The sequence below is a fragment of the Bombina bombina genome, chromosome 2 (genome assembly GCF_027579735.1).
Source record: "Bombina bombina isolate aBomBom1 chromosome 2, aBomBom1.pri, whole genome shotgun sequence".
Classification (NCBI taxonomy): Eukaryota; Metazoa; Chordata; class Amphibia; order Anura; family Bombinatoridae; genus Bombina; species Bombina bombina.
Genome location: NC_069500.1, coordinates 1,031,911,048 through 1,031,928,541, shown reverse-complemented (window position 1 = coordinate 1,031,928,541; position 17,494 = coordinate 1,031,911,048). Strand labels below are relative to the sequence as shown.

Sequence of the window (17,494 nt, the reverse complement as noted above, 5' to 3'; positions counted from 1 at the left end):
TTACCTTGTCATATGTCTCCAATGGGGCTATGGTGGCCCTTGGCAACTCTCTTCATGGACTGTGATGCACTGTGTTACCTTGTCATATGTCTCCAATGGGGCTATGGTGGCCCTTGGCAACTCTCTTCATGGACTGTGATGCACTGTGTTACCTTGTCATATGTCTCCAATGGAGCTATGGTGGCCCTTGGCAACTCTCTTCATGGACTGTGATGCACTGTGTTACCTTGTCATATGTCTCCAATGGGGCTATGGTGGCCCTTGGCAACTCTCTTCATGGACTGTGATGCACTGTGTTACCTTGTCATATGTCTCCAATGGGGCTATGGTGGCCCTTGGCAACTCTCTTCATGGACTGTGATGCACTGTGTTACCTTGTCATATGTCTCCAATGGGGCTATGGTGGCCCTTGGCAACTCTCTTCATGGACTGTGATGCACTGTGTTACCTTGTCATATGTCTCCAATGGGGCTATGGTGGCCCTTGGCAACTCTCTTCATGGACTGTGATGCACTGTGTTACCTTGTCATATGTCTCCAATGGGGCTATGGTGGCCCTTGGCAACTCTCTTCATGGACTGTGATGCACTCTTTTACCTTGTCATATGTCTCCAATGGGGCTATGGTGGCCCTAGGCAACTCTCTTCATGGACTGTGATGCACTCTTTTACCTTGTCATATGTCTCCAATGGGGCTATGGTGGCCCTTGGCAACTCTCTTCATGGACTGTGATGCACTCTTTTACCTTGTCATATATCTCCAATGGGGCTATGGTGGCTCTTGGCAACTCTCTTCATGGACTGTGATGCACTGTGTTACCTTGTCATATGTCTCCAATGGGGCTATGGTGGCCCTTGGCAACTCTCTTCATGGACTGTGATGCACTCTTTTACCTTGTCATATGTCTCCAATGGGGCTATGGTGGCCCTTGGCAACTCTCTTCATGGACTGTGATGCACTGTGTTACCTTGTCATATGTCTCCAATGGGGCTATGGTGGCCCTTGGTAACTCTCTTCATGGACTGTGATGCACTGTGTTACCTTGTCATATGTCTCCAATGGGGCTATGGTGGCCCTTGGTAACTCTCTTCATGGACTGTGATGCACTGTGTTACCTTGTCATATGTCTCCAATGGGGCTATGGTGGCCCTTGGCAACTCTCTTCATGGACTGTGATGCACTGTGTTACCTTGTCATATGTCTCCAATGGGGCTATGGTGGCCCTTGGCAACTCTCTTCATGGACTGTGATGCACTGTGTTACCTTGTCATATGTCTCCAATGGGGCTATGGTGGCCCTTGGCAACTCTCTTCATGGACTGTGATGCACTGTGTTACCTTGTCATATGTCTCCAATGGGGCTATGGTGGCCCTTGGCAACTCTCTTCATGGACTGTGATGCACTGTGTTACCTTGTCATATGTCTCCAATGGGGCTATGGTGGCCCTTGGCAACTCTCTTCATGGACTGTGATGCACTGTGTTACCTTGTCATATGTCTCCAATGGGGCTATGGTGGCCCTTGGCAACTCTCTTCATGGACTGTGATGCACTCTTTTACCTTGTCATATGTCTCCAATGGGGCTATGGTGGCCCTTGGCAACTCTCTTCATGGACTGTGATGCACTGTGTTACCTTGTCATATGTCTCCAATGGGGCTATGGTGGCCCTTGGTAACTCTTTTCATGGACTGTGATGCACTCTTTTACCTTGTCATATGTCTCCAATGGGGCTATGGTGGCCCTTGGCAACTCTCTTCATGGACTGTGATGCACTGTGTTACCTTGTCATATGTCTCCAATGGGGCTATGGTGGCCCTTGGCAACTCTCTTCATGGACTGTGATGCACTGTGTTACCTTGTCATATGTCTCCAATGGGGCTATGGTGGCCCTTGGCAACTCTCTTCATGGACTGTGATGCACTGTGTTACCTTGTCATATGTCTCCAATGGGGCTATGGTGGCCCTTGGCAACTCTCTTCATGGACTGTGATGCACTGTGTTACCTTGTCATATGTCTCCAATGGGGCTATGGTGGCCCTTGGCAACTCTCTTCATGGACTGTGATGCACTGTGTTACCTTGTCATATGTCTCCAATGGGGCTATGGTGGCCCTTGGCAACTCTCTTCATGGACTGTGATGCACTGTGTTACCTTGTCATATGTCTCCAATGGGGCTATGGTGGCCCTTGGCAACTCTCTTCATGGACTGTGATGCACTGTGTTACCTTGTCATATGTCTCCAATGGGGCTATGGTGGCCCTTGGCAACTCTCTTCATGGACTGTGATGCACTGTGTTACCTTGTCATATGTCTCCAATGGGGCTATGGTGGCCCTTGGCAACTCTCTTCATGGACTGTGATGCACTCTTTTACCTTGTCATATGTCTCCAATGGGGCTATGGTGGCCCTAGGCAACTCTCTTCATGGACTGTGATGCACTCTTTTACCTTGTCATATGTCTCCAATGGGGCTATGGTGGCCCTTGGCAACTCTCTTCATGGACTGTGATGCACTCTTTTACCTTGTCATATATCTCCAATGGGGCTATGGTGGCTCTTGGCAACTCTCTTCATGGACTGTGATGCACTGTGTTACCTTGTCATATGTCTCCAATGGGGCTATGGTGGCCCTTGGCAACTCTCTTCATGGACTGTGATGCACTCTTTTACCTTGTCATATGTCTCCAATGGGGCTATGGTGGCCCTTGGCAACTCTCTTCATGGACTGTGATGCACTGTGTTACCTTGTCATATGTCTCCAATGGGGCTATGGTGGCCCTTGGTAACTCTCTTCATGGACTGTGATGCACTGTGTTACCTTGTCATATGTCTCCAATGGGGCTATGGTGGCCCTTGGTAACTCTCTTCATGGACTGTGATGCACTGTGTTACCTTGTCATATGTCTCCAATGGGGCTATGGTGGCCCTTGGCAACTCTCTTCATGGACTGTGATGCACTGTGTTACCTTGTCATATGTCTCCAATGGGGCTATGGTGGCCCTTGGCAACTCTCTTCATGGACTGTGATGCACTGTGTTACCTTGTCATATGTCTCCAATGGGGCTATGGTGGCCCTTGGCAACTCTCTTCATGGACTGTGATGCACTGTGTTACCTTGTCATATGTCTCCAATGGGGCTATGGTGGCCCTTGGCAACTCTCTTCATGGACTGTGATGCACTGTGTTACCTTGTCATATGTCTCCAATGGGGCTATGGTGGCCCTTGGCAACTCTCTTCATGGACTGTGATGCACTGTGTTACCTTGTCATATGTCTCCAATGGGGCTATGGTGGCCCTTGGCAACTCTCTTCATGGACTGTGATGCACTCTTTTACCTTGTCATATGTCTCCAATGGGGCTATGGTGGCCCTTGGCAACTCTCTTCATGGACTGTGATGCACTGTGCTACCTTGTCATATGTCTCCAATGGGGCTATGGTGGCCCTTGGTAACTCTTTTCATGGACTGTGATGCACTCTTTTACCTTGTCATATGTCTCCAATGGGGCTATGGTGGCCCTTGGCAACTCTCTTCATGGACTGTGATGCACTGTGTTACCTTGTCATATGTCTCCAATGGGGCTATGGTGGCCCTTGGTAACTCTCTTCATGGACTGTGATGCACTGTGTTACCTTGTCATATGTCTCCAATGGGGCTATGGTGGCCCTTGGCAACTCTCTTCATGGACTGTGATGCACTGTGTTACCTTGTCATATGTCTCCAATGGGGCTATGGTGGCCCTTGGCAACTCTCTTCATGGACTGTGATGCACTGTGTTACCTTGTCATATGTCTCCAATGGGGCTATGGTGGCCCTTGGTAACTCTCTTCATGGACTGTGATGCACTGTGTTACCTTGTCATATGTCTCCAATGGGGCTATGGTGGCCCTTGGCAACTCTCTTCATGGACTGTGATGCACTCTTTTACCTTGTCATATGTCTAGAATGGGGCTATGCTGGCCCTTGGCAACTCTCTTCATGGACTGTGATGCACTCTTTTACCTTGTCATATGTCTCCAATGGGGCTATGGTGGCCCTTGGCAACTCTCTTCATGGACTGTGATGCACTCTTTTACCTTGTCATGTGTCTCCAATGGGGCTATGGTGGCCCTTGGCAACTCTCTTCATGGACTGTGATGCACTGTGTTACCTTGTCATATGTCTCCAATGGGGCTATGGTGGCCCTTGGTAACTCTCTTCATGGACTGTGATGCACTCTGTTACCTTGTCATATGGCTCAAATATTCCTTATTTTTACAAGATTATTTCTAAACGTTGTTGATGTTTTCTTACATACTAATAAAAGACATGTAATTGCACGATTCTTTGTCCTCATTCTTCATGTTATTTTTTTAAAGCTCTAGTTTATCTTGTTGATCCTTAAAGGGACCTACCAAAAATATTTTTTTTTAAAAAATCATATATGTAAGACAATTGTAAATGACTTTAAGATTAACATCTCCAATGTAATCTTATTATTTGTCTTTATATATTTTTCTCTTAGCTTTATCATTGCATGATTATGATTAGCATAGTAATTGTTTTATATATGTATATATAGATTGTTATTTGTGTATATATGTATATTTTAATTTTCACATCCATGTGTGTATTTAGAAACTCTGCATGAATTGATGCACCTTTAACAAATGATCTGAGGATTGATACAATGATATAATCCCTGTAAAGTGTTCATTTTATTGAAATAGTATTGTTTATGTGTATCCTCTTTTTAAAAACAAAATAATGTCCCTTTAAGTGATGGTGAGCACAATTGTTAATGAATGTATTTCCATTTCTAAAGCGTTTTTGTCCTTTTTACATGAACAAGGACATATAATCTTATTAATAAACAATCTTATTGTAATGTTGACAGCACATGTATTTCATTTTCTATCTTATTGTAAAAGTGTAACCAAATAAATCTCTGTGTGTAATGCAAATATTTTAGATGATGAATATTTTTTTAAAAATATGTTAACAAAATAATTCTACTCCCATATATGGCTATAGGTAGGCTGACCATATTTAAACTTGAATAAATGACACGTTTAATCAATCCATGTATCATTATTGTTATTCCAAAACAATCAAAACATATCTTAAAACATTAATGGCATATGTATTTCTCATGTGTATCTTTTAAATGTTAAAGATATACACCATAGCTATAGTTCAAGGGACAGTCAAGTCCGAAAAGATGATTCATGATTTGGTGACATTCCTAGATAGCAATCTAGACACATACTAGTTCCTAAAATATAAATACGTTTCTTAGTGATATGCCAAGCTGTCAACTGAGTCCTTGTATTGGCTGCGGTTTTTCAGCTATCTCGGATGCGCCATGTTGCTTAAAACGTCACCTGCCAGGCTGTCCAATGATTCCTTGTATTGACTGACGTTCTTACGTGATCAAGAATGTGCCTTTTATTGGATGGCGTTTTGACGCGATCAAGGATGCGCCTTTTTTTTTGGGCGTTCTTACGTGATCAAGAATGTGCCTTTTATTGGATGGCGTTCTTACGTGATCAAGGAAGCGCCATGTTAAGACGTCACATGCAAAGGTAAAAAAACGTCTGATTGGATTACGTAGTCCCTCAATATTTGTTTGTGCACGTTAAACACGTTTGTGACTGCAGCCAATTTTAAAAACCTTGCGAATATGTATTATTTGCATCATGTTACATTGTTGACCCGTAGCTGATAAAGACCACCACATTCTCTTTTGCTGGATGTCTGGTTGAATAAACGAACGAAAGCAAAATGTTTTCATGCATATGATATTTCGAGGCAAGTGCAAATCTCTATAGTCCATGTTGTTTAATATGTTTGTCAACAATATGTTCCTTTTTCATAAAAATGACTGTTGTTTTTAATGTTAAAGATATCTAATTAATAAATATGCGCTATTGTGTTAGAATAAAGTAATCAATATGCATTTAGCTTTATCATATGCTAAATATATGATGCCGACTTCTTCTAAATGTAATTTCGTTGTATATTTTATTAAAGGTTCATTAGACACTCACATTATAAATCAAAACTTTTTATTTTGTCTCTAGTTAGATAGTCCATTGTTTAACAAATACACGTTTCATTTTGCTTCTGTTCAAAGAAAATGTAATTAATTTTCAGACTCCTCGTCCAGCCTCTGAGTTTCATGTGAGTACCATCTCCAGCTTTCTCCTGTTTGTGTAAAGGGTCTTTTCATATGTTAATGATGGGGTATTGTCTTGTTTTACGGTTGTAATGGGGGTTCATCTATATTTTCAATAGAGCTAACCCGATTTTCTTTGAAAGTGTTTGAAGCTTTGTAATATTGATATTAGTATATGTTAATCTTGTTTTTTGTAGTAGTGTCTATTACATACAGTTCTGTTAAAAATATAGTATACTGTCCCTTTAATGCAAATGTTGATTTTTGTATCATGTATGAGTTCCACATTGTTTAATCTTCAAATACATTATTGTTAGCATATTTTCACCCCCCACTCCTAAAAGGACTTTAAACCATATTCCTTGTTCAAACAAATGTCTTTCTAAAAAAAAATTACCACAATAATGTCTCTTTAAGAAAATATACTTTATTTAACACGTCAATATAAATCTGATTTCAATATTTAATTTTTGACCAAGTACATGTAGATATACCAACAAGCTTCAAATATGTGTTAGCATATGTAATTTTGTTAAAGGGACAGTTTAGAAAACAAATAATGTTTTGCATTATTCTAAAAGTCAATTTTGTAATATCAATGATATCAAAGGTTTCTCACCAATTAATCATTTGTCTTTGTTTATTTAAATTTGCTAGCTAAACCTATGAGGTTCGTGTGCTCATTTCTTCGAGCTTGAAGAGTGCATGTAATCATTATACAATTTGACCACTAGAGGGCATTTGGATAGCATTTGTATATGTAAAACCTTGTGCTCATACAGCATATTATTTACCATGTATTGATCATTGATATCTAAAATGTTGTTATGTCAGAACAACAAATAAGTGGTCATTTTTCCTAGTCATAGATACAAGGTTAAGCACATAAGTCACACGTATTTCTCCATGTTTTGTTGTTTCCAACTTGATAATGCGTAATACAGTGTTTTCTTTGTAATCAATAATTTTCTGACTGTCCCTTTAAGCTGTGTTATTGGCATTCAAACAGTAATATGCCATCATGGATAATTGTAATGGTAATTTTGTTTGCGATTCGGGAAACAGTTTGGACATCACATCACAGAAACCAATCAATATCATGAACAAGGATAGGTATGTGATGATGTGGTTTTCACACACTTATAACCCACACACTGCAAACAATCTTCCTCCATGGACCCGGTCCCATAGAAGTAGATTATATACAGAGTGTGGTCCACAAGTGTATGAAAACCACATCATCACATACCTATCCATTACACATTAAATAAAAAAAACATTAAAGATGAAAATAAATACTTACTTCCTCTTCCTTCCCCTCTTCCCACGGGGCTGAGGCTCTGGGAGGGGCAACTGCCGACTCCGAAGAGTTCTCCTTGGAGATGTTGTGGGAAGAGTGGAAGGAAGAGTACTGGGACGACCAAGGTGAGGAGGAGAAGATGGCTGAAGAGGAGAAGATGGTTGAGGAGGAGAAGATGGCTGAGGAGGAGAAGCTGGCTGAAGAGGAGGAGATGGCTGAAGAGGATGAGATGGCTGAAGAGGAGTAGATGGCCCGGCAGGAGTAGATGGCCCGGCAGGAGTAGATGGGCTGGCAGGAGTAGATGGGCCGGCAGGAGTAGATGGGCCGGCAGGAGGAGATGGCCCAGCAGCAGGGGGCCCAGCAGCAAGAGGCCCAGCAGCAGGAGGCCCAGCAGCAGGAGGTGGACCAGGAGGTAGACCAGCATGCGCCTCCCGGAAAAAATTGAACATCTCTTGGTGCAGATTAAAGATTCTGTTTTGGCCTTGATCGATTCTATTGAGTATGTTTATTATTTGGTTTTGTCCTTCAATTATTTGATTTTGTCCATCAAGAATTCGAGTGCGGCCTTCGATATTTTGTATCCGGGAGTTACGCATCTGGTCTATGTAGTCCAGTAGAACCCGCACCTCCGCTATTTCCTCTTGTTGGGCTTGGCGGGGTACCCGTGCACGGCGGGGTGCCCGTGCACGGCGGTGTGCGGGTCCTTGAGGGTCCTCTGGTTCCGCAGGCTCCTCCTCTGCTTCCGGGGCCTCTTCATCAGCTTCCGTGCGCTCTTCGTCACGGGGGGCCTCTTCCCTCCGAAGTGGAAATTCCTCCCCACCACTCTCATCCCGGGGAGATAGATGAGGCTGTGTTTCTTGTGCTGCCTCCTCCCCAGACTCTGTATATTTAAAAAAAAAAAAAAAAAGTATATATTAGCATCTTTGCAAATCAAGCTTTAAATTACTTAGCTTACGATACAATTACAAATGCAGAATCATTAATCCACTTTGAAATCTAACAAACAATCAATACGATTTCCGCTTTTTCAAAACCGTGTTTGTGATATCTCTGGTCAATCTGAATGTTTTCGCGTTTGTTTTCAGTCTGTTTAAATGCACACCTAACCTATAGCCTAGATACTGATGTAACCGCAAAGTAATTGAATGCGTGTAAACAACGTTATAGCATTAATCTGATCCTTAAAGGGACATGAAACCCAATGTTTTATCTTTCATGATTTAGAAGCATACATTTATTATCAACTTTCTAATGTACTTTTCTTATCTAATTAGCTTCATTCTCTGGATATTCTTTGCTGAAAAGCATATCTAAATATGCTTATAAGATGCTGATTGTTAGCTGAATATAGCTGCCTCCTGTGATTGTTTCACCGTGTGCATGGCTATTTCTTAATTAAAATATATCTCAAGAATGATTCAAATTAGGTAATATAAGTACATTTGAATGTTTTGTCAAATTGTATTCGCTACCTCAATCATGAAAGTAAAGGTTTGCGTATAGTGTCCCTTGAAATACATTCGTATGTGAATTTATTGTTCAATGAGCTTACCGTCAGATGAGAGTGGCAGGTTCCCGGTATCAATTCCTCCGATACCGACTATTTCCACCTCGGAGATGCTGGGCCGCAACATTTCCTCCCATCGGCAGTACTCTATTTCCAGGGCAGGTCCGCCACCGGTTCCTGCGGCATGTCGGGCCTCCAGGCTTAACTTTTTCTTGAGATCCATCTTACAGTCCCGGTAGCGATGTTTTATCGAATCCAGATCTCTGTTCCGGCCACCCACTGCATTGACTGCATTTCTTATATCATTCCAGAGCCTCCTCTTGTCAGTCGGGGTAGTCTTCTGGTGCTGCAGCCTCCTATACCTGGCCATATAGGCCTCTATGAGGGCCTCCTTCTCCTCCATCGAAAACCTCGCCTCCCTAGTCGCCTTGGCCTTCCCCTGTGACGATGCCCTCTGTTTCCCGGACTGTGAAGCCCTACTCTGTCCGCCACTGGGCCCAGCCACTTGTTCATCTTGAACCAAGTGGCTGGGTCCACCCACCGCTTCCTGCCCCCCTTCCTGCCCCCCTTCCTGCCCCCCTTCCTGCCCTGTTCCTCTTCCCCTCCCTCTCCTCCCCCCTCTACCTCTCCCCTGCCTGGCCTCCATCTGTTCCCTAAACTAAACCCCAAATAATCAAACAAAAAGTGAGTGTGATGAAATGAAAGGGGGTCAAAATAAAGAACTAAAAAGACAAAAAAAGTGCTGAAAGTGTGAGAGGGATGTAAAAAAACAAAGAGGGTAAGGAGTATTTAAATAAACCAAAAGAAGAAGAAGACTAAAAGGAGGATATGTAAACTAAATGTAACTAGGGGATGGGTATGGGATGGGTATGGGGTATGGGATAAGAGTAAATGGGATGAAAGGGAATGGGACTACAGGGAATGGGGTATGGAGTGTAGTATGAGGGGGTAGGGGGTATGGAGTGTATGTAGTATTATTGATAAGTGTATGTATGTATTGAATGTGTTTGCGTGTAAATGTGTTACGTGTACAGAAAAATCACTCGCTCGCTAACTCACACTACTACTAATTCTCACTAACACACTACTACTAATTCTCACTAACAAACACTCCCACTAACTCTCACTAACTACCACTAACTGACGCTCCCACTAACAACTCTCACTAACAACTCCCACTCCCACTAACTCACTCACGCTCCCACTAACAGACTCTCTCCCACTCCCACTAACTCACTCACGATAACACTAACAACTGACTCTCTCACGCTAACACTAACTCACTCACAATAATGCACCAACTCTCTAATCTTAAACCTCCAATCTCCAAAGACCCACCAGCAACACAGTCAAAGAAGCCCTGCTTGTGTGGTGCTTATATACCCTGTGTAAATGTTTAATGATGTACCAATTTCCGTTGTAAATTGTGTTCAGGTGTGCTTTATTAGCAATTAATATTAGTGCAATATGTATTAGTTGTGTGAATTTGCGCATGCTCATTTTGAGTTAGTATTTGTGGAATGTGTAGAATGCGATGATGTCATAGTGGTCGTTTTCTCTAACATTGTCCAATAGTATTCTTTTTAAATGTGAATTTGCGATGGTGTGTTATTAGTGAAGTGTTGTATATGTATGTTTGTCCTAATATATAGTGATATTGAATGCGATTATTTTTCTAGTGTATGTATATATTTTTTATTCCTTGTTGTTATTTTGCGAATTTCCGCATCTTAAAGTATATGCGTATTCCCCGTATTAAATTTTATTAAAAATCCCCCACGCTTGTGAATGTGTAATGCTTGTGTGCTTTGTTGATTGATTGTTGTTGTGACATTTGCGGCGTGTTATTGTTGTGCATGATGTGGTATGCGTCATATGACCGAGCTGTGCGTATTCTCGCGAGATCGAGTGTTAGGTGAAAAAAGCTATTTTTTTGCTTTCCCATTGATCTCTATGGGAGACTGTCTAACGCGGGCAGTATTACGCGTGTGACATACACGCGTTAGGAGCATCGTTAGATGGTCTTTTTAGAACTCTAAATACCGGAGTCAAACAATGCCCTGCGTTAGACATAAAACACGCGTGGCGTTAGAAACCCATCTACCGCCGAACTCCAAATCTAGCCGTTAGGCAGCAAATCAAACACAAGCTCAAACCACTGGTATGGCTATGTGAGCTATGTATTTAATTATCCTTTGCAAAGACATTGCTAAATATTTTTATCTTAATTGGACATTTAATAATAAATTCTTTAAAACTGCTCTTTGCATTCCCCATTAATATTCTAAATTCTGGCCTTTAAAGTCAGCAAAAATGCACAGTAGCACACTACATAGCATACACTTACACATGCAGATACACACACACTACATAGCATACACTTACATATGCAGATACACACACACACACTACATAGCATACACTTATACATGCAGATACACACACACTACATAGCATACACTTACACATGCAGATACACACAAACTACATAGCATACACTTACACATGCAGATACACACACACTACATAGCATACACTTATACATGCAGATACACACACTACATAGCATATACTTACACATGCAGATACACACACACTACATAGCATACACTTATACATGCAGATACACACACACTACATAGCATACACTTACACATGAAGATACACACACTACATAGCATACACTTACACATGAAGATACACGCACACTACATAGCATACACTTATACATGCAGATACACAGACACTACATAGCATACACTTATACATGCAGATACACACTTATACATGCAGATACACACACACACTAAATAGCTTACATTTATACATGCAGACACACACTACATAGCATATACTTATACATACAGATACACACACAGTTATGGATACAGATTGACACACACACTACACAGGGCCATCTTTAATATTGATTGGACCCTGGGCAAAAATTTTCTTGCCCCCCCCCCCCCACCCCATGCAATTTTGCTCTCCACCCCAACATCCCAAAAAACAACTAAATCAATTTTTTTTTTTATTATTAGCCCAGTGGTGGATCATCCACTGCTGGGCTAATCATTTAAAAAAAAAAAAAAATGCAATATGTGAAACTGGACCTAAGCAGTACTAATAAGTAAATAAATATATAAATTCCTCCACTGTGGATTCATTTAATATTCTTTTGAATGTGATTCTGGTGTGAGGTTAGCTGGTTAAAGAGATTTAGGGCAGCCAACAGGATCAAAGCAAGGTAAAGACTGAGAAGGAAGCATGGAGGTGCAGACAAATATAAGTTTACTGACTGGAACAGCAGAACTACTATGGGAAGCTGTAAAATCTGAGACAGAGAGAAAATAAAAACTATAAAAATAAACCTTACATTAATGTGTGAAGCATCAGCATGACGCTATACATCAGCCACACCAGTACATGTCGCTTCTTTGCTAGGAACAAGTTCCCTCTCACCCTGAACTAGACAATGCTGCATGGGGAGGGGCGTGTGTGCACTCACTTATTCTTCCCACTGACACCTTTCTACAAAGCACTATTCCCCTAACAAACTTCAGTTAGTTGATCTTAGGGCCATAGCAGAAAGAGCAGGGATAAGGGGACCAGTAGACGGGATGCTGTCTGTCCAAGGCTGCATGGATACAGTGTGAGATGAGTCACACAGCCTCAAGACTGAAGAGAGCAGTGTATGCAGCTGCACAGAGGCTTAAATCCTCATGTGCCTGCCGCTCCAGCTTTCTGCTGCATGCGCCTACAGTCAGCCCTACCCAGAAACAATCCCCACCACCAGAGCAGTTACCTGGTAACAGGTCCCCAATAGGACCTTTTCTGATGCAGTGGGAAATGGCTGGATGCCGAGTTAGGGCTTTGCATTCAGTGCTGCACAGTGCACATCTAAAACAGCACATGGCACTAGCTTGGCATGTCACATGACACCGGCACGGTCTGGCACAGTTTTTAAAAAAAATATAAGCAGAGTACTTTTGACAGTGACAGTATTAGGACTGAATGTGTGTGTTCCCCATGTCACATCAGCAGTCTGGTATGAACAATAAGGACTCTTTGGCCCCTCAACAGAGACTGGGCCCAGGGCAGCTGCCCCTTTTGCCCTGTGTTAAAGACGGTCCTGACACTACATCATATATGGGTATCTGTAATTCATTGTATGGGGTCCTGGGGTTGGCAAACACATTAGCTGGCAGTCTGCGGCTGCCACTGTTCATTACCCTGGTATTAGCACTGCTCATTGTATAAAACTGAAGGCATGCTAGTATTATCACCAGGGGTTAGACATTATCACTACCAGAGGTAGGTTAGAGAGGTCACCATTATCCGTGGTCAGAGTGTATACAGCCTTCTTACTCCTGCTTAACAACATTCCTTTTCCACAGGGAATCTAACAGGTATCCCAGTTGCTTCTGAGTATTGGCCCAACAGAATTAAATTTTTTTTTTTTTTGTTTAATGTCTGGTACAAATCGGGACAGATGGCTAGCAACTCGGTTCAGGAAAAAGCTGGCATCCCTACCAGTCCAGCAACATAGTACATATAATAGTACATATAATTTGATAAAGGTGAACATGCAGCACCTATGTTTTATATAAGGCAGTACATTGAGTTTTCAAAATGATTGCGCAGCACAAACTCTTTTATACCCATAGTACCAGAGAAACCCTATAGGGTTACATCAGGACGCTTGATCACGTGGGCAGTAACGCTTAGAACTACAAAAACTACAAGTACCATGATGCAACGTGGCCCAAATCCGGAAACGATGTTCCTGTAAGGAATGCCTTTAGGTCTCAATTATGTAGTTGCGGTGACGTCGTCGAGCAGGAAGGCGTTGTCGCAGCAAGACTGTCTCCACTCTCATCGTATTGCGTGTCTGTCACCCTCCCTCCTGCTGTTTGGAGGCGGAGATCCAGCTCTTGGGGGAGGAGGAGAATCAGCAGCAGTAACATCGGCTGCAGCATAGGCTGAGTAAGAACTGGGAAAGAGGGCAAACAAAGAGAGTGCGCCCCTGAGAGGGAGGAGATAGACACCGGGCACACAAATACACCCGTCTGCCAAAAACTGTGGCACTCTTTACGGAACGACAGGTAAATATGCCTGTGGGAGAAGTCGGGCACCTCTCTTATTAGCAGGGTGGGTGTTGTATATACATTTGCAGTGGTTTCATAAATACTAACTTACATGCATCTGTACACATGTGTCTATTTGTAAATACATGCGATAGCAGTAGACCTGTTTCCTTTGATATTCATATATACTGCTCGGGGCATTTAAACAGTGATGTGTGCTGGGCTGTCTGCACTATTCCAGAAATCAGCGCTCAGGGAGTCATAAATCAGCAGCCCTATATGCTTCTGTCCCATGTATTTAAAAGAGAGTTGCTAGTGTATGACTTAACACTGTGTTTGTATATTAATATTGTATATAGGAGAGAGAATAATATTCCACAAAAGCTTTCTTGTTCTATGATGAAAAAAACAAAACATTTTGCTGTTATGGGACACCAAAGATAAGTATGTTAGGTGCAGTCAGGTAACCTATGTGGTGTGACGCTAGTAAGTTCACAAGTTAAAAAGCAAGAAGTTGTATTTCCTTCTGTCACCCACTGTAGATCTAAGGTTGTCAGATTTGGCTGGGCTCCCTTGTCGTTATCCGGGGTCTGTTCCACTGCAGTCCCAGCTGCACTCACAGCCACCCCCGCCTCCGCATCCCTGGGTGGGGTTTATCGCCCTATACAGAATGTCAGTGTCTGCCTGTTATTGCATATGTATGTGTACGTGTGTCTATACGGGTGACTGGAGCTGCTGCCCTAAGAAAAATGGAGTTGGGATCCTTCTATAGCCCAATAAGCTCGAGAGGAAGCAGAGGGTCATAAATACCCAGATCAATGTGTGAAATTCTAATAGGGAGACCACTTCCACCTCATGTGGAGATGCGAACCCAAAGTTGACATCTTTTTACAAGGGACATGCTTAGTTACAAGTCAGCTCCTGTGTCTCCCCTGTCAATCGTTTAAGCTATTTGGACTGAATTTTATTGGTTAATGACAATGTCAAAATCGAGCCTAAAAGACCGTTCTGCATTATAGCCAAGTTTATAAACAGATGTTTCCCAAAAAGCAAAATGTTAGGATCAGTCGCATACTTGTCTGAGTAAAATTGCCAGGAGCTAGGGAAGCAGTACTAGAATTTTGCATTGACTTTTATTATTCCCTGTACTTGTATATTCCAATGTTCTTGTCTGGCTGTAGAATATTCTTTCTAAGTTTGATATAAATGTCAACAAATTAACTAAAGGGGATGTGTCTGAAGCAAAGAGGTAACTTTAAATTGTGTTTTGCAGTAAAATGTGTTGCCCATCTGTCATAGGGGTGTGACAGCAAAACTGTCTGAGGTTTGTGTTGGCCTCTGGAGAGTAGCTTGATCAATAAGGGCTTGGGGCAATGTACATTTTGTGTTTTTTGATTAAAAAAAATGTCCGTATTACACCAATCACCATGAAAGATGGTTACAAAGTTCAGGACATATTAGACATAATTAAAAAGAGAAAATGATCAGCGTACAGCATGTCCATTGTGTGGAAACAGGTTGAAAAGACCATGCTAGGCTGCTCACTGTTACCTATATATTGCATCCAGTGCTGATGGTGCTCTATTTAGCAACGCCTTACTGACAGTTGCATACACTAATGCAGTGATTTTTAACCTTTTCTTTGCCGTGGCACACTTTTTTACATTAAAAAATCCTGTGGCACACCACCATCCCAAAATTTAAAAAAAATCACACATTGTAGCCTAATACAGCATATATATACACATAAACACAAACACACACATACTGTATGTATTGTGCTGTTATGCCATGCCTCCTACAAACTACCCCTGCACTGGGAGTAAAAAACAAGCAAAGTTTAAAAAATATGTCACACTGTTGTCAGTCTGCCGTGGCACACCTGAGGATCTCTCACGGCACACTAGTGTGCCACGGCACACTGGTTGAAAAACACTGCACTAATGTATTGAAATGCCATTCTCACTCCAGCTCCATTTGCAACCATAATAAACTGTTATGATGCTTGACCCACACTAATTTTAAATCATTTTGGTATTCCCTGTACAATAACAAAATCCATTGTTTTGATCACCCAAAAAATCCATTGATATGAGAATATTAAATATTTTTAATACAAATGAAACACAATTTTTTTCTTTCATGATTCAGAGCATACAATTTTTTAAGCAACTTTCCAATTTACTAATATATTATAAATTTTACTTCATTCTTTTAGTATAATTTATTGAAGGTTAAGCAATGCACTACTTTGAGCTAGCTAAACACATAGGGTGACCCAATGGCAACCAGCATATATTTGCAGCCACCAATCGATCAGCAGCTAGCTCCCAAGCTTACTTAGGTATGGTTTTCAACAAAAGATACAAAAAGAACAAAGTAAATAGTATTGGAAAGTTATATAAAATTGTATGTTGTAACTGAATTATGAAATAAAAATTGGGTTTTATATCCCTTTAAGTTGGAATTTTCTTGTCATTAAATTTTAATTTTTGTGTCAAAGATCCATTTGGAAATATCTATGGTTCACTTGTATGCAGCATTTAATGGGAACATGACTTTACAAACACACATTTACACTATTTTTAGTTAATTCTCTTCCGTTATAAGAACTTATTTTTCTGAAATGCTTCCTTGTTGCTAACAATGACACTAGGCTGATAAATATCATTATTGGCTCTTTATTTTGAAATAATTTTGACAGTTCTGCTTATTTGTATCTTACTTTTCACACATTCTTTGATTAGCTGGTGACAGGTGATTTGGAGTTGGATTCAGTGCAGTTTTACCCCCCCCCCCAAAAAAATAAAAAAATAAAAAATAAATATAAAAAAAAGGCACATGAACTCAGTCTATTTTCTAGTATTAACAAATTGGCCATTCTGATGGGGTGGCATAAACAGCTCGCCTGGTTGCCACTTCATACGTTCACATAGCTCATGTCATGCACGTGTCTTACTCCTCTGCTGTTCCTGAGCAGGATATGCTCATGATTGGCTGCCTAGTTGTGTTCTTAGAAGCAATAAAACATGCACAACTAATTGTGTTTTCCCCCTTTTATGATCCTCGTTTTTAAAGGGTCTCTAATCACTTTGAGATTGTAATATAAAATGCTTTAGTTTTGCATATTAAACAACTTTACATTGTACTTTCATTATTTATTATGTCCATTTTTTCTGTAATTCAGGGCTGAAAATAGCGGCTTTTCTAGTCCTGAAAATGGAAAGAGCACTTAGAAGGCTTCACAAGCTAACCTTGCCACATATCTCACTAATTTAGAGTTTCTTATCTTTTCTGCTGAAACAAAAGATTTTGTTAACACAATGACAGTGACAAGCCCTACCATCGATAGACTCAAGTCCAGTTTGGTTCCTCCAAATAAGGAAAGTGGTGGCTGGAGATTTTCCATTTGAAAAACAATTGCCACAAATAAGACACTTGATGA

General features: G+C 41.5%; 1 protein-coding gene across 3 annotated transcripts in view; it reads left to right on the top strand.

Annotated features, from left to right (window-relative positions):
* Window positions 1-13,840: 13,840 nt before the first annotated feature.
* ANKRD50 (ankyrin repeat domain containing 50) overlaps window positions 13,841-17,494 on the top strand; it is a 242,600-nt gene continuing 238,946 nt past the window's right edge. For all 3 annotated transcript variants that reach the window (XR_008400711.1, XM_053703632.1, XM_053703633.1), the window contains exon 1: window positions 13,841-14,067. The gene's annotated coding sequence lies outside the window, so the exon portion shown is untranslated. The remainder of the gene's footprint in view (window positions 14,068-17,494) is intronic.